The sequence below is a fragment of the Cryptomeria japonica genome, chromosome 3, assembly GCF_030272615.1.
Source record: "Cryptomeria japonica chromosome 3, Sugi_1.0, whole genome shotgun sequence".
Lineage (NCBI taxonomy): Eukaryota > Viridiplantae > Streptophyta > Pinopsida > Cupressales > Cupressaceae > Cryptomeria > Cryptomeria japonica.
Genome location: NC_081407.1, coordinates 346766310 through 346793490, shown reverse-complemented (window position 1 = coordinate 346793490; position 27181 = coordinate 346766310). Strand labels below are relative to the sequence as shown.

The following is a 27181-nucleotide window of genomic DNA, read 5'->3' as shown; positions in this document are numbered from 1 at the left end:
AGGACTGCTTTCTGTCACATGATTTGAAAGATACAATAGCAGACTTAATTATAGCTAATCATAGAATTTGCTGAAAATTTTTAGTTCCAGTGAAATAAGAAGACATGAATGTTCTTAATTTGTGGAGTCAAAATTCATGCTATAAAAGTTGTAGCTGCTGGCATTTGCTGTGTTCGTATTGAGATTGTAGCAGAGAGTGGGAGACCTACAAAGTGGGTAGACAAAATTTAATAATATGAGAGAGAAGTGTAAGATGGTAAATCTGAGAATAAGGGGAGAGGAATGTGTTATTTGATGAAGGTGTTGTAAGGAGGAGCAACTGCTTACCTGTGTTGTATGTTTCTAGATCAGTGTGTGGTGGCAGAAGTGTGGATGATTGTATTTGTTTGGTTGAGAGTGAACTCTCCTTGGGCAGAGAAGTCAAGGAGAACTTCGATCACTTTTGATTTCTCGTTTATGTAATCCTGAGGTGATAACTCTTGTAGAGTGGGCATTAGCTGGATTGCTATAGTCTTCTCTATGATGCAATTGATTTTCTGGTCAGGAGCTGTTGTGAGAGTTGACTTAAGGTGCAAGGAATATTCATGTTTGATGTCCTTTTGGCACTTTGGACAGTAGGCAGTGTTGCCATGGAGCATGCCGAATGTGTCAAACTTGTATTTGCAGGCAGTGCAAAAAGCAATGAAGGGGTTGGAGAATGCATTTGTAATAGTTAATTTGCCTATGACCTGCAACCATAAGAAGGAAACAATTATATAGCCGCTAAGACGATGGTTTGTTGGCAAACATATGCAAACTGTGGAACAATAAAAAAGGCATGCGAACTGTGTAAAATTTGGTTTTTCTTACCTTGTTGGTTGATTCGATGAGTGCTGTTAGCTTTTGCAATGTTCTTTTGTCTTTGAGTGTACAAATGAATGTAGCAATGCCTGTGCGGAATGCATTTTTGAGATCAGTTCTTTTCACAATGTTTTTGAACAACATTTGTGGAAGCTCATTACTTTGTAGTTTGTTCTCTATTTCTAAATAGTGTTGTGTGAAGTTGGCATTCATCCATAGCTGCAAAATAGGAGAGAAAATACATAAGCATGGTGCGTAAAGGGAAAGTAAAGAATGATGGAGGTTGGTTTGAAAAAAAAGTAGAGATAAGGGAAAGAAGTGTGAGAGCTGTGAACCTGAGCGTTATCATTGTGTGCATCTTTTATTTCCAAAGTATATTGTACACCAGATCTCTTTGCTGCAACTACCAAAGCGCCTATTGTGCCAATAGGATAGTCACTTGTGTTATTTAGCAAGTGCCTGATTGTGGTGTTTGGGATGAAGTTGTAGTCATGTAAAATACGTGGAATTACTTGAAGAGTGCTTGTGTCCTTGAGGAGAAGAACACAGTCACAATCGCCTCTGTCGTAGTCAGTGCGTGGAACAACGTCAAAATCTGATATAGAGAGGCCCATGCCTACGATGATTTTGTCTTCAAATTTGTGTAGTAAGTTGTTGCTGACAGTGAGAGTTATTGTCATTTCACCCTTCAAATCTGTGAGGTCTGCACGAAGAACTTCTCTAGTCTTGTTCACTTTGTCCAATGTTGCTTTGTAGATGACAAGAACATCTCCTTGAAAATTGTTTCCAGCTTTTCTGGCGTTTAGGTCGTCGATTGATAATGAAATTTCATTGTTAATTTTGGACCTGTGCAAAGAAGGAAGAGTATTAGTACTATAGTAGTAAGGAAAAAGAGAATGTGTAATATTTAGATAGGGCATGTATATTACCTTTTGCTTGTGTTAGTGTCCATTATCTCAGACTTTGGTGCTATTGTTGTATGTTGTTGCATTCGTAATGCTGCAGAAAAATAGTACAGTGTTGAGTAATGATTATGTTATTTGGGTATTTTTGGGAAGGAAAAAAAAGTTGTAAATTGTGAGTGCTGTATTGGGAAAGTGAGTTTTGTGAAAATTTTTGTTGAATTTTGCTTGTTTGAGGCGGATTGATTGAATTTTAAGGATTGTGAATTGTTAGAATAGCTGCGAGGTGGTCAGTCCAATATGCTTCCATCCTATTAATGGTGCATATGTTAGTAGTTGAGTTTGACCATAGGTGATCAATTAGTGGCTTATTTATGGTGTGCGTTTCTTTTAAGAGTAAATGTATATTGTACTTTTGCATATGTTTCTCAAGCACTTGTTTGGATTTGGTTTGTGTGGACATGTCAATATTGAGGTCGCCAACAATGTAGAGTAGTGTATTAAGGTCTATGATGTTTAGTATTTCATCAATAATTGTTGTAATTTGTGTAATTGGAGTATTTGGCTTTGCATAAATATTGCAAATGTTTAGTTGTGTAGTTGATAATATTATTGTTAGTGTAATTGCTTCGATATTAGTGGAATGGTGTGTTTTGGATTTGGAAATAGGATACTTTGTATTTGTTAATGTTGAGATTCCATTGACATTATACATTGTATACATATTAAAGTGGTTGGCTAGAGGATTTGTTTGAGATGGATGTATGTGTGTCTCTTGTAGGCACAAGATGTCTAAAGACATTAAGATGTTGTCATTGAGTATGTCCAGTGTGTGTGCCTGTAAGGTACGTGTGTTTAGTGTGCATATGTGCAGGTGGTCAATGTTGTTGGAACAAATAAGTTTGTTGTCAATATTCCATTGTGCAGTTGAAAGTAGACGCAACATTTCTATGTGCACTTTTTTTTTAACTTTAAAATTTGCTGGAGTCAATGGGTGTATCAGGTATAATTTATCAAGTGTTTTAGTTCGTGATAGTGCTGTGTATGTTAAGCCATGTTGTTTAATGCCAGTGGGGTCAAATGCCATAGCATCCATTGTAAGTCCTTGTGATCGATGTATAGTACGTGCACATGAAACTTGAATTGGAAATTGTTTCCTTATTGTAGTGTGTGGATGTTTATTTAGTTTTTGTATTGCTTTAGTTATACAGAGTATTGGAGTCCAGTTTGTTTGAATGGTGGGATTGTAATAGGGTGCAAGTTTTTTGCGTTGTTGTATTCCTACTGTTGGGTCATTGAAATCAATCCAAATGATGTCAATGTGATTGTGTTTTGTATATAATTTGAAGATTCCATCAGATCCATTGACAAGGCCATCTTGAGTATTGTAATTGCCAGCATATATTTCAACTAGTATATTTGGTTTGACGTGAATTTCGGAAGGCAAAGTAGTTGTGTGGTCATACAAACGAATTGTGTCTATATTGGTTTCTTGCTCATCCAATGCATTGAGGACAATTGTGTCTCCTGGGAGTTTTGTTAGCATTTTATTATTGTGCTTGTCTACATCAACTTTTCTATAGAAGAGGTGAGGTAGTGTTGGGTCAATTGGTGGTTCCTTTAAGCAATGTTGATTAAGATAGTCAATGTCATCACTTGTTTGTGTAGCGACACGCATTTTGTTTAAGATATAGATGAAAGTTTCATCTTTTTGTCGCATAGTTTTTGTTAGTGGGTAGCACTTGACATTGTCTATCCAGAAATTATATGGCAACAGATCTGTAGCAGTTGGTTTGTTTTCAAAGACAATGGAGTCGAGTACTAGTAGTGCTTGGTAGAGGTCACCACAAAATATTGTGTCCAACCCACCAAAGGGTGTTGTGGGTGTTTGCATTATGTCACGTAAACGTTTGTCTATGTAACGGAGGAATGTTGAGCCAACTAAAGATATTTCATCAATTAGTAGGATGCGTAATTGGCTGAAGTGTTTTGACATTGTATCTAGAGTGTCAGTGCTAAGTGGTACAAAGTTTGATTTGTTGAAAGGTATGTGGAATGTTGAATGTAGTGTAGTTCCACCAACATTGAATGCTGCTTTTCCTGTATATGCAGTGAGTAGTCCTTTTGGTTTGTCTGGATCATTGTCAATGGAAGCACTGTAAAGGCGGAGAAGTGTTTGGTAGATATCTTTTGCCGTGAATGTCTTTCCAGTTCCTGCTCCGCCAGTGAGGAATAAATGCAAAGGCGTTTGCATGTTTTTCATCTTTTTAATGGCAATGTCTTTGACAATTGCTTGTTGCTCTATGTTTAGCATTTGTCTTAATTTGTGGTATTCATTGTTATCAATGATTTGTGTGTGCTTTGCAATTTCAAATGGACCATGGACAACTGCATCTGTAGTTTTGAGGCTTTTTTTGTTGATATCAGGTCCTATGTCGTATAGCTCTTCTTCGTTGAATTTGTTTGGTACATGGACATCGTTAAGATTTTTTGTATTGAGTTCATTGATGGCTTTGTCAAGGTCGCCCCATGCAGGGTTAATAGTAAATGTAAATTTTGCACAGTTTGTTAGTATTGTTTTCTCATGGTGTGTGTATGCACTTTCCCATGAGAGGAAATTATCTTTTAGTGTGGTTTCATTGAGGGTAAATGGTACATATAGCACTAGTTTCTCTCTACAATAGTTTTCTATGTCAATATGTTTGTTGTAATTGATAAACCTTATTATGTTTGGTTTTGCTTTTTGCTTGATCTTGGTGCCATCTTTGTTATAGGTAGCAACAAATTCAGCAAGGCAAATAGCAGCGATTGTGGGTGGTCGTTGTATGTAGTAGTGCATCAGAGATTTGCAAATAATATCTTCAGAGTCATCTAGTTCTTTTCTCAATTGTTTTGGAGGTTTTAGTATAAATGTCCTTTCATCATCAGGTCTTGTGTCAATGAATATGCATTTGCGTGAGCTTTTATTCAATGGGAGGGAGAGGACAATGTGGGCAACTTGTTGTGATGACATTTGTTGTAAGTTTAGTAGTGCATTGCCAAGTTTCCTTATCATTTGTATTGCATCTATGTTTTCATGTTGATGCTCTTGACATATTTTGTTGAATGCTTGTGTCATTGACTTGTCAACTTTTGCAATGTAGGAACTGCAATACATTGCTACTGCATATGCATTTAGTATGAATTGTGCATCTGTATTTGCGTTCCATAGCAAGGGCATTTGTTTGGCAAAGCTATTGTTCCATATTTGTGAGGGCTTTCTTTGTAGTAGTAACGTTGGCCTCTGGATTGTTGACCTTAGTGCTAGGATGTATTCATCCTCAGTTATTTGGATTTCATCTAAGAAGTCTTGCACGGTGCAAGAGGCATCATAATTTTGTATTTGCAATGTGGAATATATTTTTGTAGAATTTGAGATTATTTTTTCATTTTTTTCTAATAATGGTTCAAGTATCATTGTGTTTTGCATTGGTGGAAATGGGAAATTGTATCTACAATTTGTCTTTTTCTTTCTTCTGCATTGCTTTGTGTGGTGATGCTTATGTAAACTTGCTAGTGAATTGTCTAAATGTTCTGTGCTACAAGTAATGTACTTATCAACAAACTGCACTATATCTTTAGTTGTGGCTTTCCCGTAGATTGGTGCATCTTTGGTCCATATGAGGAAGTGGTCATGTTCATTTCCTCGATTTTGAAATTCAGTTACTGAGAAGTAGTCAGTGATGTCTCCAAAGAAACTGTTATCAGATAGTATTAGTTTTTTCATTGCATTTATTCTATGCCTATAGTATCGTGCACATGTCACTGGATCTTTTTTAATAAGTTGGAATTTATGGTTTCCAATTTGAGTAATGTCTCTTTGTTCATCTACTTTTGAGTAGTGTAAATCATGCAGTTGTTGAAGAGTTGTCATCAAGGGTTCCCAATTTTGCTCCACGCTAGTGAATGTGAGGAAAAAAGTTGGTGGCCCTAGTTGTCAGATCATTGCAAAGACATTTTTTTTTAGCTGATGTGTGTAATCTGGAGAAATTCTAATTCTTTTAAAGTCAATGTAACCAATATTTGATTTTAGCATTCTTTCTAGGTTTGGCTTTTCTTTGACATCTTTTGCAATTAGCTTTTTGCCTTTAAGTTGCCCTTTTCGTATTCTTACCCACATTGTTGAGATGACTTGTTGTATAAGGACTTTGACAGTTTTGAAAAACAGGTTAGTTGTGTGATATGCAAATTGTCTATGTGAGCTTAAGAGTTCCCATTGTGCAATCTTTTGGTATGTAAACCTTTTCGTAATGTCATCATCACGCGCGCTGCCAAAAAAAAGTGTTGGGAAGTTCATTTCTTCAGCATATTTGTCTTGGAAAATGCCTATGGGACAATTGTCTTGTGCGGGAGCAATTTCTAGTATTTTATCCTGCATTTGGTGTATGCACCTAGATTCAGTGAATCCATGTATCAAAGTTTCTGATGGTTGTTCTTCTTCCATGTCACTATCTGTGTCAGTATCAGTATTATTTATTTGTATGGTTTCTTGGTTATTTGAATTGTGTTGTACGATGGCTTGCCAATCTTTGTTGATTTGCACATTTTGTAATTTGTAAAGTGGTGTGCTTGATAGTTGAAACAAAGCTTGCATTATAAGGTTTGGGCGCACCATTCCTTTCTGGAATGCGTTTTTGTACTCCAAGCGCCTCTTTAGCGATACTGCAATTGTTGTTGTGCTGTCAATAGATTGTGGTAGTGCTGTTTGTATTATGTCCATATTTGCTGGGACATTAATTATCGAGCCGATCAAGCCTAGTTGTGGTCTTCTATGGCCTAGTTCCCAAATTTGTGCAAATGCAATTCTTAGTGAGACCAATCGTTCTTCTAGCTGGGATAGATGTTGTACATGTTGCAATGGTTTATTAGTACGAATATTGTGTGGTGTTGAATATTTTGGTAGCACATGTTGTTGTAATGCATTGTTACAAGTTCGACATATTGTATTTCCTGTTGTAGTACGATCAAATTGCAATAGAGTTTGATAAGTGTTCTTTTCTTTGTCTTTAAATACCCTAGTTTGTTTTTTAAAGTGTAACATTAGGCAAATTGAACAAGTATACTTAGGAGTATCTTGTATTCTGTCTTTAAAAATTCCTACTGGTGACAGTGAACTAGTCCTTTTATTAGTTTTTCGTTGAAATGATGGGTTGATTGCTATTGGTTTGGGGATATTGTAATCGTTGGCAGCTTCAATATTTATAAGCTTTTCACTTCTAATTTGTTTTTTTAGTTCACGAAGTGTGATTGTTGAGGAGTTTGTATTGGTTGATTTTGCTCTTGTACTTATTGTCATATTACCCATTTTGCTTTGTTGAGGTTCAATATGTTGCCCTGACTGATTACTAATAGCTAGGACTTGTTCCAATTGTTTTTTTGTAGAACACGAAGGCATAATCTTATCTCTAAGTGTTCTTTTTAATGTGCGCAGTGTTAGCTTTTGTGTGTATTTGGTATTTTCATTTCCTATTTCTAACAGTGGCTCAAAATGCCCTGAAAGTGGATTTGTGTCATGAAAAAGTAAAGAATAGCATTTTGTGTTTGAAAATTCTTTGAAATGCAAATACTTTTTTCCTGTTGTTTTTGACCAAAGACATATTTGTATATTGAGCCAGTTTGATATCCAATGGATACAAAAAATATCTCCCCATAGTCCTGTTTCTTTTTCGTTTGTGGTTGTCATTGCGGACAATCGCATGCGTTGTAGATAAGTGTTTCTATCTCGAATATGGTGCATTTCATGCAAACTTTCAGGGTTGATCTCATCGTTGTATGACTTGATTGCTTCTGCTTCGCATCTTGCAAGGCAGTTTAAGAAATGGTCAATTACACCATTTCGCAATTCTATGGAGGTGAATCGATTTTGTAATAGGAACTCTAGAGAATCGAATAAGCAATCGCCATTGTTGTATTTGAAATTTGTAATTCGACATAGGCCATTGTCTTTTAACACTTTGTCAATGTCACAAGTATTGGCACCCATCATATGTTGAGATGTTTTGACTTCTATGACTCCTAAGTTTTGTTGATTTTCCTTTTGCTCAGTGGTTTCTGTTTTAAAATCGTCAAGTTAGAATTAATTGCAATTGTTCAATTCCAGGTTTTGGGCACTATGAGTACTGAACACTATATACTGCACTTAAATTTATTGTCTACTCACCAATTTTGTTACCTACAAAGTTCGTTACCTGCAATGCAAAAAAATTATAGATTGTCATGGACAATTTCAAAATTCTTGTAAAGCTGAGCGCAAACTTACTTGATGACATGCTTATAAGTATACTAATGGTGAACAGTTTCTTTATTTTTGATGCTATGGTAAAGTATGTAAATATATTTCTAGAAAGCTATGTTTGTGTATATAGATATTCTTAATGATTTATGGTTACCTAAAAAAGTACTTGTAAATACAATCGAGACAACATTCTTTATATAACACAAATGGAGAAAACAATATTTCCTTAAAATCCTAGATCATAATACACAATTTGCCTCTATGTTTTAGGAAAAAGACTATTATGTGAAACTATTTAACAATTAAAATGTTCTATGACTAACAATGGAATGCAAATAGAAAACGAAAAATATGTTGTATATATGACAATGGCATGCAAATGAACAAAATTTTGAGAATGTAATAAATTTGCATAAAACCATTTAACTTGCAAAACAAATACTATTTTGTGGAAGTATTTGACATACCTTCAATATTGACAATTGATGTGGAATATTTGTATATGAAATCCTGGAACAAGTGAAACTTTTATATATTAGTATTAACATTAAAAAGAATTGAATTTTATACAAAAATAAGATGTCTTATTAAAATTATTGATTTCTAAAAATAATTTTTTAATTATTCAAAACAAATGCTTAATATATTCAAATTATAAATCTGTTATTAAATTTATAAATAAAAATATTTAAAATAAAAGAAAACTAGTATAGAAAATATATTATTGTTGTCTTAAAACAAATTTTGCAATCACATAATGATAGTTAATTAGTAAAAGTTTAAAGTGTTACTGCCATCATTTTGCAAGTTAATTAGTAAAAATTTATAGTGTTATTGCCATCATTTTGCAGTTTGTAAACTCAATAGTTGAAAGATAAATTCAATTTTTGAAAATTATAACTAATAGAAAGTTGAACCTAATTAAGTAAAATAGTAAGAATAAAATTAAACTATATTAAAACTTACAAATAGAATCAAATTTAAAAAGTTAAAAATAAAATAAAACCTATTAAAAATGTAAAAAGTAAATTGTCAATTTCTTTTGAAATTTTAAATTTATTCAAAATAAACAAATATTTATATTTATAAAATTTTTATTTTGTATTTTAATGATAATTATATCTATGATTGTATTGTATGCATAAATAAAATACTATGAGACATGAGGTTAGAATCATTGGTCAAATGACATTGATTGAATAATTTTTTTCCAAATTTAAACTTCTTAATCAAAGTATTATTCACTTACACTTATATTTCTAAGTTAAGAATAAAAATAATTTAAATTTATTGAACCGGAAATATAAAAAATAAAAAATAATAATTTCAGTACTATATAATATACATTAAATTTGATTTGACTCATTAAACTATTTCTAAACAATTATTATATGAAAGCGATTTTTTCAGCTTCAAACAGAAAACCATTTTATTCAATGTCATAAACTTAATTGTACCCACTCAATGAACTGAGATGTCAATTTATGTTTAAACAAAATTCTATAAAAAAAACAAATAATTTATTGACCAAAGAAAGAAACCCAGCTAACAATCCACGTGCCTTGTAGATGCCTCTACATTTTCCATTTAACTTGTTTGCTTACCTTGTCTATGTTGCACGTGGACATAATCTGTTGCAAGATTTTCGAGACATACTACAATCAATTTGCACAAACAAATCAAACAAATAAATTTTATGCTTGTATTAAGTTCTCTCAGCATTATGACCTTGTTTAATTTATCACAACTTTGACCAAAAAAATACCCTTGTTTAATGTGAAGTTGCATTCAATATTATATCATATAGAATTTAAACCCGAATGAAATAAATTTTCAAATTCTATTCACTCATCATGTTTAAAAAATGTGATGCATCAAAATAGATTATTAAATAAAACCCCAATTCAAGTTAGCCTAATCAATAGATAAAATGCATGTGAAATAGATTAAATTTGGTCTTTTTTTTTTTGGAATTCTTTTACTACATCAAGGAAGAATAATGCCTGGAAATTTTTAAATGTTCTTGCAAACAATTACACTGTAGAGTAAAAGATGAAAAGCTAAAAAATATGTTTGATTTTATTCTAATTTTTGTTAAGAAAAAGAAAAGAAGAAAAGTTAATTATTGTTAAAATATATTAAAAATAATTAATAATAAATAAAATATAAAAAAAAACTACTATATTATTCTTTGAAATAAAATAAACTACTTAGAAATAATATAGTGTCAAAAATAATAATCAATGAAATAATACTCTCTTATTTCATTGAGTTTTTTTACATCTAAGGCTCTGCCTGTTTTGTGAAGACAACACGGCCATCCAGAAATGGAGGCTTTGTATCTGCTAGAATAGCCAAAGTGAGAATAGTTTTAAGGGGCACTCACATTAGATTTAAGCAACTAGAATCATCACCATTGACCACTTCTGACTTGTTTCACAAATGCTATTTAGTATTAAATTTTGGAGTATAACCAATTGTCAGGAATAAAAAACAGAACCTATTAAAATTAGAAAAGTTCTATAATTGATCCACACCATGTACAAGAACAATAACCCTACTATTCTCCTTATCTTCAAATTCTGATTGCACTTCTGTTCCTCGAAAATCTCCAAATCTCATCATTTGCCGAACTTCCCACTATGCATTTCTGTAGTAAGTTGTGACATTGTTTTGCTTTGTGCAAGGCTCATCTTTGTTCCTTCTTTCCTAGCCTACAGTTTTGACACTTTGTTGAAGGTTGAGAACTAGCACGATTATTTGAGAAAAGCATAATCGTATAAGACTATTGTTGAGTAAACATCACTTGAACACAATTGTATAATATTCTTGTCAGAGAGTGCATTCGTCTGGAGCCAGCCTTGCCTATGTATTCAAGCAGAAGGGAGATTATCAATAATGTTCATTTGCAATAGGTTTTTTATATTTGTCGCCCATTTAGCATAACTGAATTGCTGCCAGGTGTGTTTTTTTATGATTTTGTCTCTCTTTTTTATTATTTTCAGTGTTTAATTTTGTTGAATTAATTGTTTTTTATGCGTGAATTCCCTCTATATTTGTTTCCAATAAACTGAAATGCATGAAATGATTTGTATTGGACAACTATTTATTTGGAAAAAAAGGACTGCTTTGAAGCTGTGAAACAAAATAATGAAATATTTGTATTACACCACACTAACACGTAGTAGAGGAGATACTTACATGTGTATATAGACATGTTGCGTGTTAGAAAGGCTCTTATCATTTACAAATCACGCCTATGTTGAATAAATGGGTTTTGCTTTTAAATAGATTTTATTTAATTGCAGATCTGCTTTCCGAGGGTCTTTGAAGAGCACTTGGAAGTGGCCAAATCTCGGTTGAATGACGGCAAATGCGACAGAAAACTCTAACAGGGGGCAAGATCATGGTCTGCGGTCCTTGATAGCTTCAATCCCTGAGAAAGACGCTGTTGAAGTTGCTGCTAATTTTGTTTATAAAAAATAAAACTTAAATTCCCAGAAACTTCTGGAAAATAATCAATTTCAAGGTTAACAAGACTGCATATGCGCCTCGACCTTCTGCTGCAAATACTTCATCGGATTCCAAAGCTTCTAGCGTTTACTCTAAAGCGAGCGGGAGCAGAGAGATATAAAGCCTCACTTGCAGCACATAGACATCTAGGGTTTCGTCTTTGCGTGTATACAGTTTAAATCTCATTCCGGAAACGATCTCTTTAATATCCACGCCAAGTTATGCTTTGTTTTATCTTCAAGTCCACTTCTATTTTTGCAGATGTGTTTTCTTCATTCCGCAGGGTTTAGAATACATTCCAGCGAAGCTAAGGTTTAAGTGTTTGTATTTTCAGATATGGCGTTGGCATTTGACGAATTCGGAAGACCATTTATAAAATTGACGGAGCAGGAACAGAAGACCCGAGTGAAGGGGCTCGATGCGCAAGGCTAACATTGCAGCCGCGAGGGCTGTTGCGAGGATCCTTCGCACCTCCCTCGGTCCCAAGGGCATGGATAAGATGCTTACCAGCGCCGACGGCGATGTCACCATCTGTAAATTTTTAACCCTATTTTATTTATTTTTTAACAATTGTTTTATCAAATTGATTAGCTTTAAAAGCCCTCTTCTGTGCATCATTTAGAAAATAGATATTTGATAGAAGCAAAACCCTGGCTGAATCAGTAGATTGTTTTTGCAAAAATATGGTAGAAGAGGACACAGATCACAGAAATTGATCGGAGTTTAATTTAGATTATGTTTTTTAGTTAGTTTGTTATAAGTGAATTTGGCTATTGGATTTTTGTAACAAAGGAGCACTGCTACATTAGCAAAAATTCCCGTATTGCTTTCATTGTAAAAGAAGATGAAAGTGAAACCCAACATATCAGTAGAAAATAAAGAATGTAACAAGAAAAGTGGGAAAACTGTATTTACATTTCTCACCTTGCTAATCGCCTGAAATGTTGTCTCTTGTCTTTGTCACTAACGGTTTCACTCGTCTGTTGTTGTTCTTTGGCTTGCAGGAAAATAAACGATCAGTTGCAGAAGAGTTGAAACACACAATGCTAATGAGTACGGGAGAATGCTCATGACTACTCCAGATTGTTCGAAAGTTAAAAATTAAATGAACTCTGCCAAATTCCTTCAATGGCATTTAATGTACAAAGATTTTTTACAGATTTTCGATTAGATGTTTTGCAACAACCCAGATTTCCAGCTCGCCTTACAGCTCGGCTTTAATTATTACAATATGTCTAAAGTTTTTTCCCGTATGTATTTTCTTATTTTTTATTTCATTTAATCAAATGTTTCAGCGGCATTGACAAATCATATTAAATATAAATAATTTAATATTAATTATTAATCCAATTTAAATATTTAAGTTTTCCAAAAGCATTGAAGCTCTAAAAATTCTGAGCGCTCATTGGAGGAGGTTGAAAACAAAAATGTATACACCGATTGCATTAGTTTCTGCCTGTCGGCAGGAACTAATAAAAATTATATTGAACTGAAATTTCTAAAACTTGGATTCAAAGATGGACTCATCCCAAATAATTTCTAAAATTGATATAAATTGCATTTGATTACTTAAAGCATTAGAAAAAGTGGTGTTTGTGTTTCCATATAATCTTTCATAGCCTACTTGAACGCCAGAACTTATAATGGGGAACCGCATCGAATTTCCAAGCCAATGTCTGAACCAGCACCTGTCTCCAGTACTACCATTCCTTCAACCCCAACAGAGGCGAATCCCAATGTGGCTTATAATCATCCCTAATATCGACGAAGAGCGTGACAGCTAGAGTGTGCACCATTAATAAATTGTACACTCGCCTTTGCTGTTTTGCATCAGAGTTGAAGTGACCTGTGTTTTACATTGCATTTTTCCTCATTCATCGTGTCAGACGAGATTGACGAGACAAATACTAAAATGTGAGGGATATTTTTGTATTTCATGTTTCGCTCTGTTTCATTGTCCGCTATTTTATTGCAAACCCTTTATTTATAATACAAAAGCTGTTAACCCTCCATTGCTTTTATCAGTGTCGTTTGAGGAAATCTGGGGTTTAAGTAAATGTTGCTTTCCATGTTATATTCAAATAGACTCACTCTTTAGGATTTTAGTTTTAAATCATATTGCCAGAGACATTTTTTTGGGGGTTTTATCAGTGTTTATTTTCTGTATCAATTTTGAGATTTTTTCCCCGAAAACAAATGCTAAATTTGTGTATAATTTTAATTTCAAATTTAGGTTTTTTGCCCCAAAGATAGAAAGGGCTACAATTACAAACATTTTGTTGTGGGATGTTGTTAGTGTTACGGTGGTGCTGCGAAGAACATGAACTTTGAAAGAGCAGGGCTGGCACAGCGCACCTGAGAGGCAGGTAAGGGTTTTTTTATGAATCCTTGCTTAGACTATGAAGTTTGACAGTATCTAAACAAATTCATCTACTTTGCCATTCATTATTCACATCACGCATTTATCACAATTCATTTTCTCAATATATTTCATGACGTCAATCAAGATTGAATTCTATTCATGCCCTTGACTTCCGAATAAGTTTAAAGCGCATTAATGGCTAAATAAACTATATTTCCTTTAACCAGTGGACATTACTATCTAAATTTAGTCAAATATAAATTAAAATCGCTTAATAAATTCAGGTAGCCACAGCTTTCCCATGTCCTGGCTGCTTCCCCTTTCACAATTCACCTCCCTTTTTATTCTATGATCTCTGGGATATATACCCTAAATTGTTATATATACAGAAATAAATGAATGTGAAGTATATCTCTATGGGTTAGTTTTCAAATGATTGTCTTCGTATAAAAAGGTCCAAAAAATAGATTTGTTAATTAATAATATTTTCAAATACTAGTACGGAAAGTTGTTACATTTGACAGAAATTTTATGGAGTTAAGAGTTAATCCCCTTTTTAAAATTTTTTTGCCTTGGCTTTAAGTAAATAACAACATTTCAATCATTTACTATTCATTGGATGAAAAAATTCCATCATGAGGGAATAAAATCTGTTTTACATATTTGATATTTACTTATGTATATTTATACGTGTTATATATATGTGTATTTGTATGTATATGTACATATACGAGTTTATATATATGTGTACATGCTTTGTATATATAAATGAGTGTGTATGCATAAATATATAAATATGACTTATATAGATAAATGAGTGTGTATGCATAAATGTATAAATATGAGTTATATAGATAAATGAGTGTGTATGCATAAATGTATAAATATGAGTTATATAGATAAATGAGTGTGTATGCATAAATGTATAAATATGAGTTATATAGATAAATGAGTGTGTACGTATTTGTACATTTATGAGTGTAGAAATATGTCTATGAAGATATTATGAGACTATAAATATGTCTATGAAGATATGCATATGTATTATGAGGATGCATGTAATTGTAAGACACTCATGTGTGCTGTGATATGTATGATTATGCGTGTGTGTATAATTAAGGGAATGCAATCTCGTTTAAATAATTCAGACTAATTAGATAAGTGCAAACAATAATACACAACTAACCTAAATTAATTTTATGGGACAAATTTGGGACATGAACTAAACCCGTGTCATTCCCAATTTTAGTTTTTGATCACTGTAAAGAGTTGGCATGATGATCATGTCGTGTTGACTTTTACATTGGGGCCATGAAAAAAGCTGGTACGTTGACCCAACTCTTTAAGCTCTATGTCAAAATGTAGTTTTGCCCCATCTTGGTGGATTGTCAAAATACAATTACATATTGACGTAAGTGGCTATACAGTCCCTAGAATGTACCAAGCATATATTATAATGTATATATTAGTGTCATTCTCTTGTGCTAAGTATGGTTCATGACCCAGTTTTGCACCAGCTCTCTTGTTTTAATCTAGGTCAATTGTATACTTATCGTTTGCATTTATTAAGTAGCCTTGATTTATGTAAATGAGATTGTATTTTCTTGTATACATATACATGTGCATATGTATGTATACATATATATATATACATGTACATGTACTCATATATACACACACTTAAAACACTCATAAATATAGAGTTAGCTCAAAAATGTCTCGCCTTATATATGGTCCAGGCATGGCATTTGATGGTCTATGTGGCTGTTTTTCCACTTTTAGACTGTATATGACAACTTACAAATTTATTAGACTGTATGAATTGACATGCTATATTTCTATAAAACTGCATATATAATAAACCATAAAAATTTATTATAGGTAAATACAATATAGTCCTCTAATTTATAATATTAATATATATTAATTTATAATATTTATAAAATACAAATTGATTTAGAGTATTTTGAAAAGATGGGATATAATTGTTTCTAATTTTTATATGAATTGTTAGAATGGTTTCTATTTTCTTATTTGAATTTACGAACTTAGTTAATTTGAATTTTAAAAATATTTTTAATAAGATTGTCTTAAATATGAATTTAAAAACTTGTCATAATAGATAAAATTTAAGATTTTGTCACTTTTTATTAATAATTATAATTGATTATCATTTGATTTAATTAATGTTTTGTATTTCAATTTCAAATTAATAAAAATAAAATAGTTTTCTTCTTTCATATTAGATTATTATATGTTTTATTTTCAGTGGTGTTTTTAAAAATTATAATTTCCATTAAAAAATAATTAGTTAATTTAAATTATGCATATAAATATATTTTAAAATAATAACTAGATTATTTGCATTACTTTATTAATAATAAAAATATTTTTTTCATACTTAATATTTATGATTTATAAAATTAATAAAAAAATATTTAAATATAAAAGATTTTATAGAAAATTATTCATCAATTAAATATATTCTTGATAGATAATATTTTTCTTAAAACATCAAATGAAAGATATTGAAATGACCAAATCATCATAAGATTTTCATATTATAGGTAAGGATGACCGTCAAATTTCAGGCCTCAAATTTAAATTATGGGTTGCCTGTGTGTATATTTAGCTGATATGAGCTTTAGACATCCATTGAAGGGTGCACACACACACATGTACATGCACAAGTATGTGTATATTTAGCTGATCTGCTATATTTTGTAGCAGCTTTAACCCGGAATGGTATCTCACACTGGGAAAAACAACTTTCAGGCAGTTGAAACATTCCTTACCTCATGTCTGAAAACAAATTTTAACTCGCATCCAATATTTTCATTTAACAGGCTGCAAAAATCTTGTCTTGAGCTCAAGAATCTAGTAGCTCCAATATTTTCATTTAAGAGGCTGCAACAATCTTGTCTCGAAGCTCTTAAACCTAATATTTTTATTGTAAATAGATTGAAGCACCAGCTGTGGAGAGATTGGTTTTGGTTCATCTCATTTTTAAAAGAATTCTGCTTTGGTCGGGTTATGTAATATTTTTCCTGCAAACTCTGCCCATTTTTTCTAATTGGCATTGTTCACAGCATGACACAAATTATTATCTATGGCTGTTTTCATATAGGATATTATTCTAATACCTAGTGTTAGATCCTATTTGTTTCTCTACATTGTTTCTCCATGTAGAGATATTTTGAACTGTGAAATGAATTTTACGTTTATTAGTGGTTTTAAATTTTTGTTTATTGTGTTTCCCCTGTTCTTGAGGTTATTTTCATGACAACTTTTGCACAGAATTATTTAGTATCGAATGGATATTAGCTAATGCTGATGCAGTAAATCAGTAAATGCAATGGCTGGCAGAGTTATCTTCACATATAGTGAATGGTAGAGGTCAGACCATCTTCATATGTAAACTTATTTTCATATGTAAACTTATTGCATTCTTCACTTATTTACTGTTAAAGACCAAGATGTGGAGGTATAAATGAGGCATGTTGTGTCATGTCCCCTTTTCAAAATAAAACTTACTATTAATAGTAGGTCAGTTTGTCCAAAATTAGTAAGTCAAGTCTCGCAAACAATTTGGGAAATAATGTTCTAAATGGAGAAATAATCAAATCAGATTTTAATGTCAAATTATTAAATGGCATTTTAAATTAATTGGAGCTAGAAATGGCAAGGGGTTTTGGGGAATCTCAAAATTAGCAGCTATTAGTCTTCTTGAGTTTAAATGAAGAAGCTGGATAAAATGGCAATTTCTATTCAAGTGGTGGAAGTGGAGATGCATTTCGGTTACAAATTTTGAAATGCAAGATTCCCTCCTCTTTGGCGTGGGGATTTTGGCACCCAAAAGTGCTTTTTGAATATTATGCCTTTTATAGTGATTTCTACTTGTTTTTGGGATTCATTCTAGGGGAGAGGACCCAGTAGTTGTGCACCTAACTTTGTGCTTCTCAAACCTAACTTCGAGCTTCTCAAAATCCTACCTGGAAATTTCAAATCACTCCCATTTTTTTACAGCAGCTTACTTGGCAAGTCCCCTACTTATAACTAAGGTTTCAGGGCCACATCATCAAGTATGGTGCCACATCAGCATGCTTTTTGCAAAGGTGTCCAAAACAGCCCCCCAAAAAGTGAGACCAATAGTCATGCAAAAGAGGCCCCTATACTTGTGCAGCTGATGTGACATCACATGATTGGTTGCTTTTTACAACTAATGGTACATTTCATAGCAATAACAACTTTAAAGTCACAACTATTGGCTAAGTCACAAGGTTCGAATTCGGCAACAATAAAATTTGATGAGGAAAAAAAAAATGGAAAAAAAATTCGAACTAAATTCGCCTTATAAAAATGTAATATTTAAAATATAAATAATAAATATTTAAAATAATATTAATTTAAATTTGAATATATTGTAAATTATGATAAATTTTAAAATATTATAATATAAATAAGTTTAAATATTATTACTATATAAATCATAAATATATCAAATATGCAACTTTGATATATATATTTGAATAACTATATTAGATATGCGTAGTAGGAAGACATCTTTTTTTACGACCTCTAATACGATTTTAATCTTGACCTCTAATTTACGATTTTACATATCTTTAGTAGGAAGACATATCTTAATTTATGATTTTATTCAAATATATCAAGAAGACATCTAATTCGGCAACATAGGAAAACTCTTAATACGATTTTAATTTGCAACTTAGGAAAACTCTTAATACGGTTTTAATTTACCTCAAACATTCAAGATATATTAGAGATGCCGATTCATAATCCTGCAAAATACGCTTTGACGCACGAAAATTTCATTCGCTTATGTTCCGCGGCTCCACCTATGCACAAACCTGGGCGTTGCCTGAGTATGAGCTTGCAATAATTTGTTAATCTTGACCCACCATCCCTGCTAGAAGGATCTCTAATGTCCGTGCCTGGAACTGCCCAAATGGGGAAAACAATGAATTGAAGTGGTAAAACCACGTTTTTTGAATATATTTTATTGAAATTTTTTTTATGTCCTATACCTGTTTGAATATGAGACGAATTTTAACGAATTTTAAGTCATGTTTTGAAGTTCACCGAATTTTGAACTTCATGGTTGAAATTCGGCGAATTCTGTGACTTAGACTATTGGCACAATGTATTGTAATTATTAATATATAAACCAGAGTTTTGTGACTCGCCATGACTCGCCAAAACTCGGTGAGTCACGGGCCAAGTGACCCTCGGCGAGTCCTGGGTGGCTCAGACCTGGACTCGGCAAGTCATGGCGAGTTTTGGCAAGTCATGGCCGAGTCATGGATTAGACGCCTTTGTCAGAAGGACCCAGGCTCCTCTGAGCCATAGACTTGTAGTTGTTTTACTTTTGATATATGTGTGGAACTGGAACATTTGAATTTTGATGTCATGGATTTCATATTCCACGAGTTTTGTAATATTTTTACATTTGACACTATTTATATATCTATGGTTATTGGTTGCTATTTCCTTCAGCTCCAATTTGCGTTTATACTAATGTGATCGATGTATACTTATGTATGTGATCAAATTAACTTCTATTTGATGATGTTATTGTGTATTTAAGGTTTGTTTAATAAAGGGTGCATGAAACAAGTTTTAAATCCTTAAAAATCGCTAAATTTCTTGGGTTTTTCACTTTGCCGAGTCCTGGCCGATCCGAGTCTCGAGTCGAGTCACCCTTGCCGAGTCCGAGTCCGAGTCCCGTTTCTATGATATAAACACACAAAATTTGATATTTTATGTTTCAAACAATAGTTTTGATTTGTACTATTATTGGAACAAAAAGTATCAACAACCCTCACAACTATTCATACATGCTCAACTACAAGTGCTCTTCCCCTATCTTATCATTTTTAACCGGGTTTTGTTCTTTTTCTTCAGAGGCTGAGAAACCATGGAAGGAGTGATCTTCCAGGCTGATAAACTAGGGGGATAGAGGCTTGTAGGTAGTGTGTTTACAAGTTTCCAGTGGCAATCACATTCAGGGGTTGGAGTTGTGCTTCAAAGAGACTTTATGTGTGTTGTTTTGACAGGGGTTGTAATAGATAGTGTGTTGGAGTTTCTTAGTTCATTTTTTAGATTTGTATTGCTGGTAATAACAGCATATATTGCTGTTCTTGGCTGTTGTTAGACATTTATTTTCATGTATCTTTCTATTGTGGGAAAGTGTGACGTGTTTGGAGGGTATTTTGGATTTTATAGTGGATTTGTGAAGATTTGAGCTCCATTTCTGGAGTCTATTTTGTAACGCTTCATGGCAGATTTGTAGACTGTCATAAACATATATTTGCATGCTGTTACAATGCCAAAATTTCTGCAGAATCTTATGTTTTTATGAGGGTTTGAAGTGTCTATAAGTTCATTGGTGCAATTTTCGTCATACCCGATTTCACTGTTTGGTTGCAAAAAAATGTAAATCCTGTTGTTTTTGTGGTAGTGCTCATTAACCACAGGCAAACATCAGATCTGTTGCCTTCCCAACTGTAATGTCCCCTACTTGATCTATTTCAATATACTAAAATTGATTGATTCTCTTCAATTAGTTATTAGCAAGTTCTTATTTATTTTCCTCATTAAATGATTAATTTCATTTTTCATGGTTCTTAATATAGATATCGGACCCTGCTACTACTTCAATTTTAAGGGAGAAGGGTTTATGTATGTTACCAAAGCACTTAGAGACCAAATACAATAGGTTCCCTCAAAGTTTATAGATCCAAGCCCTTACCTATCTTGGGTCTATACCCTCAAGGCTTATGGATCGCTGATCCCCACCTTATCTTGGGACTTAACCTATTGAATGAAACTATAAGTATACTAACTTCTCATGTATAATAAATATATATGAAATTAAGTATGATTGTCGTACATATTGCAGTTTATATTAGTATTACTATTAAATTCTGCATAACAACATTATCAGGCTTTGTATGTTAAGCATAAATATTGAACACATCCCCATGCATACCACCAAGAACAAAGATGCTACTGCTTGTAACTTAATACTATTTCTGATCCGATCCAATGCATGGTGATGTTGCTGGGTGCTTTGATTCCTTTCCTTTATATCTCTCAATGTGAGGGAGAGGTCACCTCTTCATCATGCATGCCCTTTGGAAAAAGACACACCCTTTCACCATTAGCACCTTTTGAAAGAGTGCACTCTTCGTTATTTCTGCCCTTTGAAAGGGACATAACCTTTCATAATCAGGTCTGCACTTCTTATTTAAATCAGATGTGCACTTCTTATTTCCAAATTCTTCCCCCCTCAAATGAGTTTCTCTTCTCCCTTTTAAATCTCACGTTTGAGGGAGTCACATCTTATCATTTCATGCCTTTTGACCTTTCATTAGCTTTAATCAAATTTTAATTATATTTAATTATATTCTTTTATAGTTTAATTTTAATTTTTATATTTATTCTTTTGTATTTTAATTTTTTAATTATTTATTATTAAATTATATTTCAAAGTAGGGACACTACACCAACCATAGACGATAAGCTCTTATCGTCACCCCTGAGCACACTATATGTCCTTCATGTTATTGAGTTCATGTCTATTGATGCAATCATGTTATTGAGTTCATGTCTATTGATGCAATCATGACCTTGCATATATATGAGTCAATACCTCCTAATAGACCTCAAGTCGGCCATATACTTTTGGCGCTAAGGATAGGGTCAGACCTATATATTACAAGTTACATATGAGTTTCCCTTAGTTGCAAGTTACATTTAACTTAATCACAAGTTACACACAAGTGGTTCGCTCAAATAGGGCCTGCCCCAAATTAGACTCATACAACTGAGATATCCAAATCCCAAGGCCGTCAGGCCACTTGGCATTTTGTGCACTAGGTCGGCTCTAGAAGGGATCTGACCTAGCTACACAACAACAAATCTGAGTTGGGTTAATAGAATCTTGTAAATCTAATATAAAATTGCAGCAAAGGTTATTACATGTTGACTCTTTGGAAGAATGCCTTAAAAGAAACGTGGTCTCATGGCATGCAATGATTTCAGGATAAGCACAAAACAAATCTGAGTTGGGTTAATAGAATCTTGTAAATCTAATATAAAATTGCAGCAAAGGTTATTACATGTTGACTCTTTGGAGGAATGCCTTAAAAGAAACGTGGTCTCATGGCATGCAATGATTTCAGGATAAGCACAAAATAGATTTGGTGAGGGTATATATATGTTTTAGTTGCAATTGCCTTGGTAGACATGTATATAAAACGTAGAATCACAGACAAGGCATGTGAACTTTTTTACAGAATGCCTCAAAGAAATGTGGTCCCATGGTAAGCCATAATTGCAGGATATGCACAAAATGGATTTGTTGAAAATACACACGTGTATGCATGTATACATACATACATACACGTGTGTTGAATATATATATCTATATATGTACATGTACATACATACATACATACATACATACATGTCATGTATGACATACATGTATACATTCATTCATTCATTCATTCATTCGTTTTTGTACCATTATATTGGTTTTTGTACTTTAAAAACCAGAATGTGGAGGCATCAACGAGGCTTCTGAACTTTTAAATAGAATGCCTCAAAGAAATGTTGTTTCATGGCATGCCATGATTTCAGGATATGCACAAAATGTATTTGTTGAAAATGTACATATATGCACATATATGTGTGCGTGCATGCATGCTGTATGTATGTATATATATGTGTATTCATGCATGCATACATGGATATAAACATATATGTGTATGTATGCACATATATAGCATTTGTGTGTTTATATTCAAGCAAATTCAATTGGCAGGTGTAAAGCTAAATTCCACAACCTTTGCCAGCATCCTTCCTGCTTGTGCCAAAATGGGAGCTTTGGAGTAGGGTATGGACATCCATCAAAGCATAAAGGAATTTTGTCAGATGTTGTAGTTGCAAGTGCCCTTGTAGACATGCATACAAAATGGAAGCATAAACAAGTCATGTGAATTGTTTGACAGAATGCTTGAAACAAATGTGGTCATCGTATGCCATGATTGCAGGATATGCACAAAATAGATTTGTTGAGGGTATATATATGTTTTAGTTGCAATTGCCTTGGTATGTATGCAAAACGTGGAATCACAGACAAGGCATGTGAACTGTTTTGCAGAATGCCTAAAAGATATTTGGTCTCATGGTAAGCCATAATTGCAGGATATGCACCAAATGGACTTGTTGAAAATACACATGCATGCACATATGCGTGAGTATATTTATATTTGAGCAAATGTAGTTAGCAGGTCTAATTATTTCACAACCTTGCCAGCATCCTCCCTGCCTGTGCCAAAATGGGAACTTTGGAACAGGGTATGGACATCCATCAAAGCATTAATAATAGAGGAATTTTGTCAGATGTTGTAGTTGCAATTGTTCTGGTAGACATGCATGCAAAATGTGGAAGTATACCACAAGGCATGTGAACTTTTTGACTGAATTCCTCAAAGAAATGTGGCCCCATGACATGCCATGATTGCATGATATGCACAAAGAAGCTGTAGGCACTTTCAAAGGCAAATTATACAACCTTTGCCCGCATCTTGTCTGCCTGTGCTGAAAAGGGAGCTTTGGAACAGGTTATAGACATCCTTAAAGTTACAAAGGATAGAGGAATTTTGTGAGATGTTGTAGTTGAAACTGCCTGGTAGACAATAATGCAAAATGTGGAAACATAGACAAGGCATGTGAATTGTTTGAGGCACACACTCGCATGTACACACTCATATCAAATCGAGTCCAAAATGTTGATGAAAAAGTATTTAATATTCGCCCTTTAGAATTACAGACACAGGAATTTGGAATTTTGGATATATATGTGCATCCATTTGTAAGGTAAAATAAACCACTTGCATAAATTAAAAATATTTAGTGTAGTTAAATAAACGAAGCATTTAATAAACAACTAATCTAGATATATGAGCTGTGACCTGAAAAATTAAATAGTAAAATTAATGGAATGTATATCCACATTTAATCTCTGGTACTTAATTGTTCGAGTGCTAGCTTTTATATATGTGTGTGTGTCTGTGATATGTATATATACATAATGTGTGTTCAAAACAGAGAGGAAAAGTTGAATTTTATATATTTGTAATGATGAACATTGCAAACTTGAATGTTGCCTCTCTGTTTTGAACCCAGTTTAATTTTTGTGTGCCTGTATCTATGTGTATATGTAAAGGAAAATAAGCCAGTTACATAAATATCTCTGCTAATCGATAAATGAAGTATTTATTAATTAATGGAATGTATATCCACATTTAATCTCTGGTACTTAATTGTTCCAATGCTAGCTTTTATATATGTGTGTGTGCGCGCAGTATGTGTATATACATATGTATGTATGTATATATGCATAATGTGTGTTCAAAACACAGAGGAAAAGTTGAATTTTATATATTTGTAATGATGACATTGCAAACTTGAATTACATATGTATATACACATAATGTGTGTTCAAAACAGAGAGGAAAAGTTGAATTTTATATATTTGTAATGATGACATTGCAAACTTGAATGTTGCCTCTCTGTTTTGAACCGAGTTTAATTTTTGTTTGCCTGTATCTATGTGTATATGTAAAGGAAAATAAACCAGTTACATAAATATCTCTGCTTATCGATAAATGAAGTATTTATTAAATAAATGAGCTAGGAATTTGTTGTTCACAACGGTGGATTTTTAGGGCTTGTTTAGATGAATTTCTTAGAACCTTTAAGCTGACTAAACTTTTCTTGGGTTCCCCTTAGTATGAAAATATTATAGAGTATCGCAGAATTGTATTCATGTAATTGAGAGGCAATTTTGAATGGATAATTGTCACTAAGGGATATATAACGAAAGGTATCAAGTGTATACCTGTAAATCGTCATAATAATTAATAAATTTCTGTTTTATGCCACTCTGTGTACGTGTTCTTAATGCATTGTTGCAGCACTTGATTTGACCTATTTGCTGTGTGAACCGACTCCTACCTAGCATCCGTCATTTGGCACTTCTGATCATCATAACCTTCACACAAATATTATTTTAGGCACCATAAGCGTTACACAGGGATACATCCCTGGTCCTGGAACTGGGCGTCCCTGTTCCCCTGCCATTTTGAGGATGATGGGATGTCAAGGGGACATCTCCCTGCCATCCCTGGGACGGCCAGGGATGCCTGAGGGGACAGCCAGGCATCCACCAGAGGTAGTATAACAGCAAAAACTTGTTCTATAAATGTATTTTTTTTCATTTTTGCTTCATCTTTTTAATCATCCAACAAAAAAATTGACATCTATTGTTGGATTTTTCTCACATCTAACACCTTGTGCAGATTATCATTGCTGCCCCTCAAACCCATTAGGGTCTCCACTCCCAAACCAGCCCCTGTTATGGATCTCATAATTAATTTTATTGTTGTTATATAGTTTATAACTTTATACTGCTGTTATACTACTTTATTGAAGTTTATTATGCTGTTATACTACTGCTATCATGATTTATTTACTACTGCCATCCCTGAAACGTGTCACTTGCGTGCCCGCCACCCTCTCCCTGAAACGCTGTGGAATATAGGTCTATATGTTTATCTTTTCAAATTTTAACAACATATGCATGAATATATATATTTTTAAGTTTTCTTATTACCTAAGGCATGCATTTGAATAGCTGAAGCAAACTTTTTAACCACATTACATCATGGAGTGTACTCATATTGATCATCTTATTAGTTCCTGAGATACTAAATAAAACTATATCCTTCTATTAGTAATGAGACCCACAGTGCACCAGTAATCACCATTGCAACATGCTTTGACAGAGCGCAAGCTTGTGCCCTGTATGACATAATTGATAATCGTATATGGATGTCTTTGCTGTGATGTAGTTATTTACTATTTGAATGTCTAAGGTGATGCATACTTGTACATGTTTAAAAAGGAGATAAAATGTCCACTTATGTCATGTAGCCGTTGTATTTTAGATCCTCTGTATCAATTACTTCATGTGCACAGGCTATCAGTGAGTTGTTTTGCAGTTTAGGTTATGCTGCACTTGTACAAATCTGTTGTACAACGTGTTATACAAATCTGTTGTACAATATGATGGTCTCCACCAAGTGTTATAATGATTTTCAAACGTGATCAATTTTTTCTATAGCTGATATTGTGTGGATTAGATAAGAAGTATCTTTTTGTTTCGTACTGTATCATGCTACATGGTATGAGTTAGGCACTTACTGAGATCTATTGGGATTCATGTTCTTGGATCATTGTTAAACATTCTCATTTCTGTTTGTTGTTCTATGTGCTTTTGCTTCTGATGAGTTAGTTTCTTAGCAAGAAGTGACTGCTTCATTTGAATTCTGCATTGAATGGTTTTTCTGGAAGGAAGCTTTTGTTTGGACACTGTCAAAGTGAGCCTAACATCTTTATTATATTTTGCAGGTTACTTTACCAATTTACCTTATGAAGAAACTCAGTCTAGCTGATGGAATGAATTGCTTACATTCTGGGTTGAGTCTTACTCCGTTTTATTTTACGGTTTCTTTTACCTTCTGAAGAATATTTTCCTAACTGCCATTATCTTTCGAAAAATTGGTCAGCTGTTGCATTGGATTGCATACATCTTGGTTTTTTGTCACATTAATTATTGTAATATAGAGTATGTATGCTTGTGTACTCTGGATCATTGGATCGAATGCCCCTGCTTTTCATGATGTCTGCAGCTGCATTCTCCATCTTTTCTGGAACTTTGATGTCGACACCTTTAAAGCAAAGTGCATGGCCTGATTTGTGTCACTTCGTTTTAGATTTAAGTTCTCTATGACCGGTTTGGTGTATGTGTGTACTCTCTTTTCCCTTGAGCAGAGGATTAGATGGATTGATATGCCATTCAAGTTAACCGGATGGGTGTTATGGTCTTATAAACTTTATGGGTTTGTAATAAAAATAAATTTCAAAAAGCTTGGCAGATTATGAAGTATCACATGGCATAAATTTTTCTCATTTTTGCATTTGCAACATGGCATGTGTATTAATTCCGCAATTGCTGCAGGTAAATCTAAAGCACGATATTTATAAGTAGCTTTAAAGAAAGCTTTGGAGGACACCCAATAATGCCTGTTAGGTTAATTCTTCTTGCTTTTGTATAATTTTAATATTTCATTTTTATTTATTTATTTTGTTTCAAACGTAGTCTTTTAATCTGGGAGTCAATTTTTTTTTGTAATC

At 33.2% G+C, this 27181-nt stretch overlaps 1 long non-coding RNA gene across 3 annotated transcripts; it reads left to right on the top strand.

Annotated features, from left to right (window-relative positions):
• The first annotated feature begins 10838 nt into the window (after positions 1 to 10838).
• Positions 10839 to 26933, top strand: LOC131034814 (uncharacterized). Of its 3 annotated transcripts, XR_009372019.1 has the most exons (6): positions 10839 to 10977; positions 11325 to 11747; positions 11864 to 12062; positions 12534 to 12779; positions 13826 to 13895; positions 26396 to 26933. It is a non-coding gene; the product is annotated as an uncharacterized LOC131034814 (long non-coding RNA). The 3 variants fall into 3 exon arrangements; XR_009372020.1 differs by lacking the exon at positions 10839 to 10977 and having other exon boundaries at positions 11166 to 11695; XR_009372018.1 differs by lacking the exon at positions 10839 to 10977 and having other exon boundaries at positions 11168 to 11747.
• Positions 26934 to 27181: the final 248 nt, after the last annotated feature.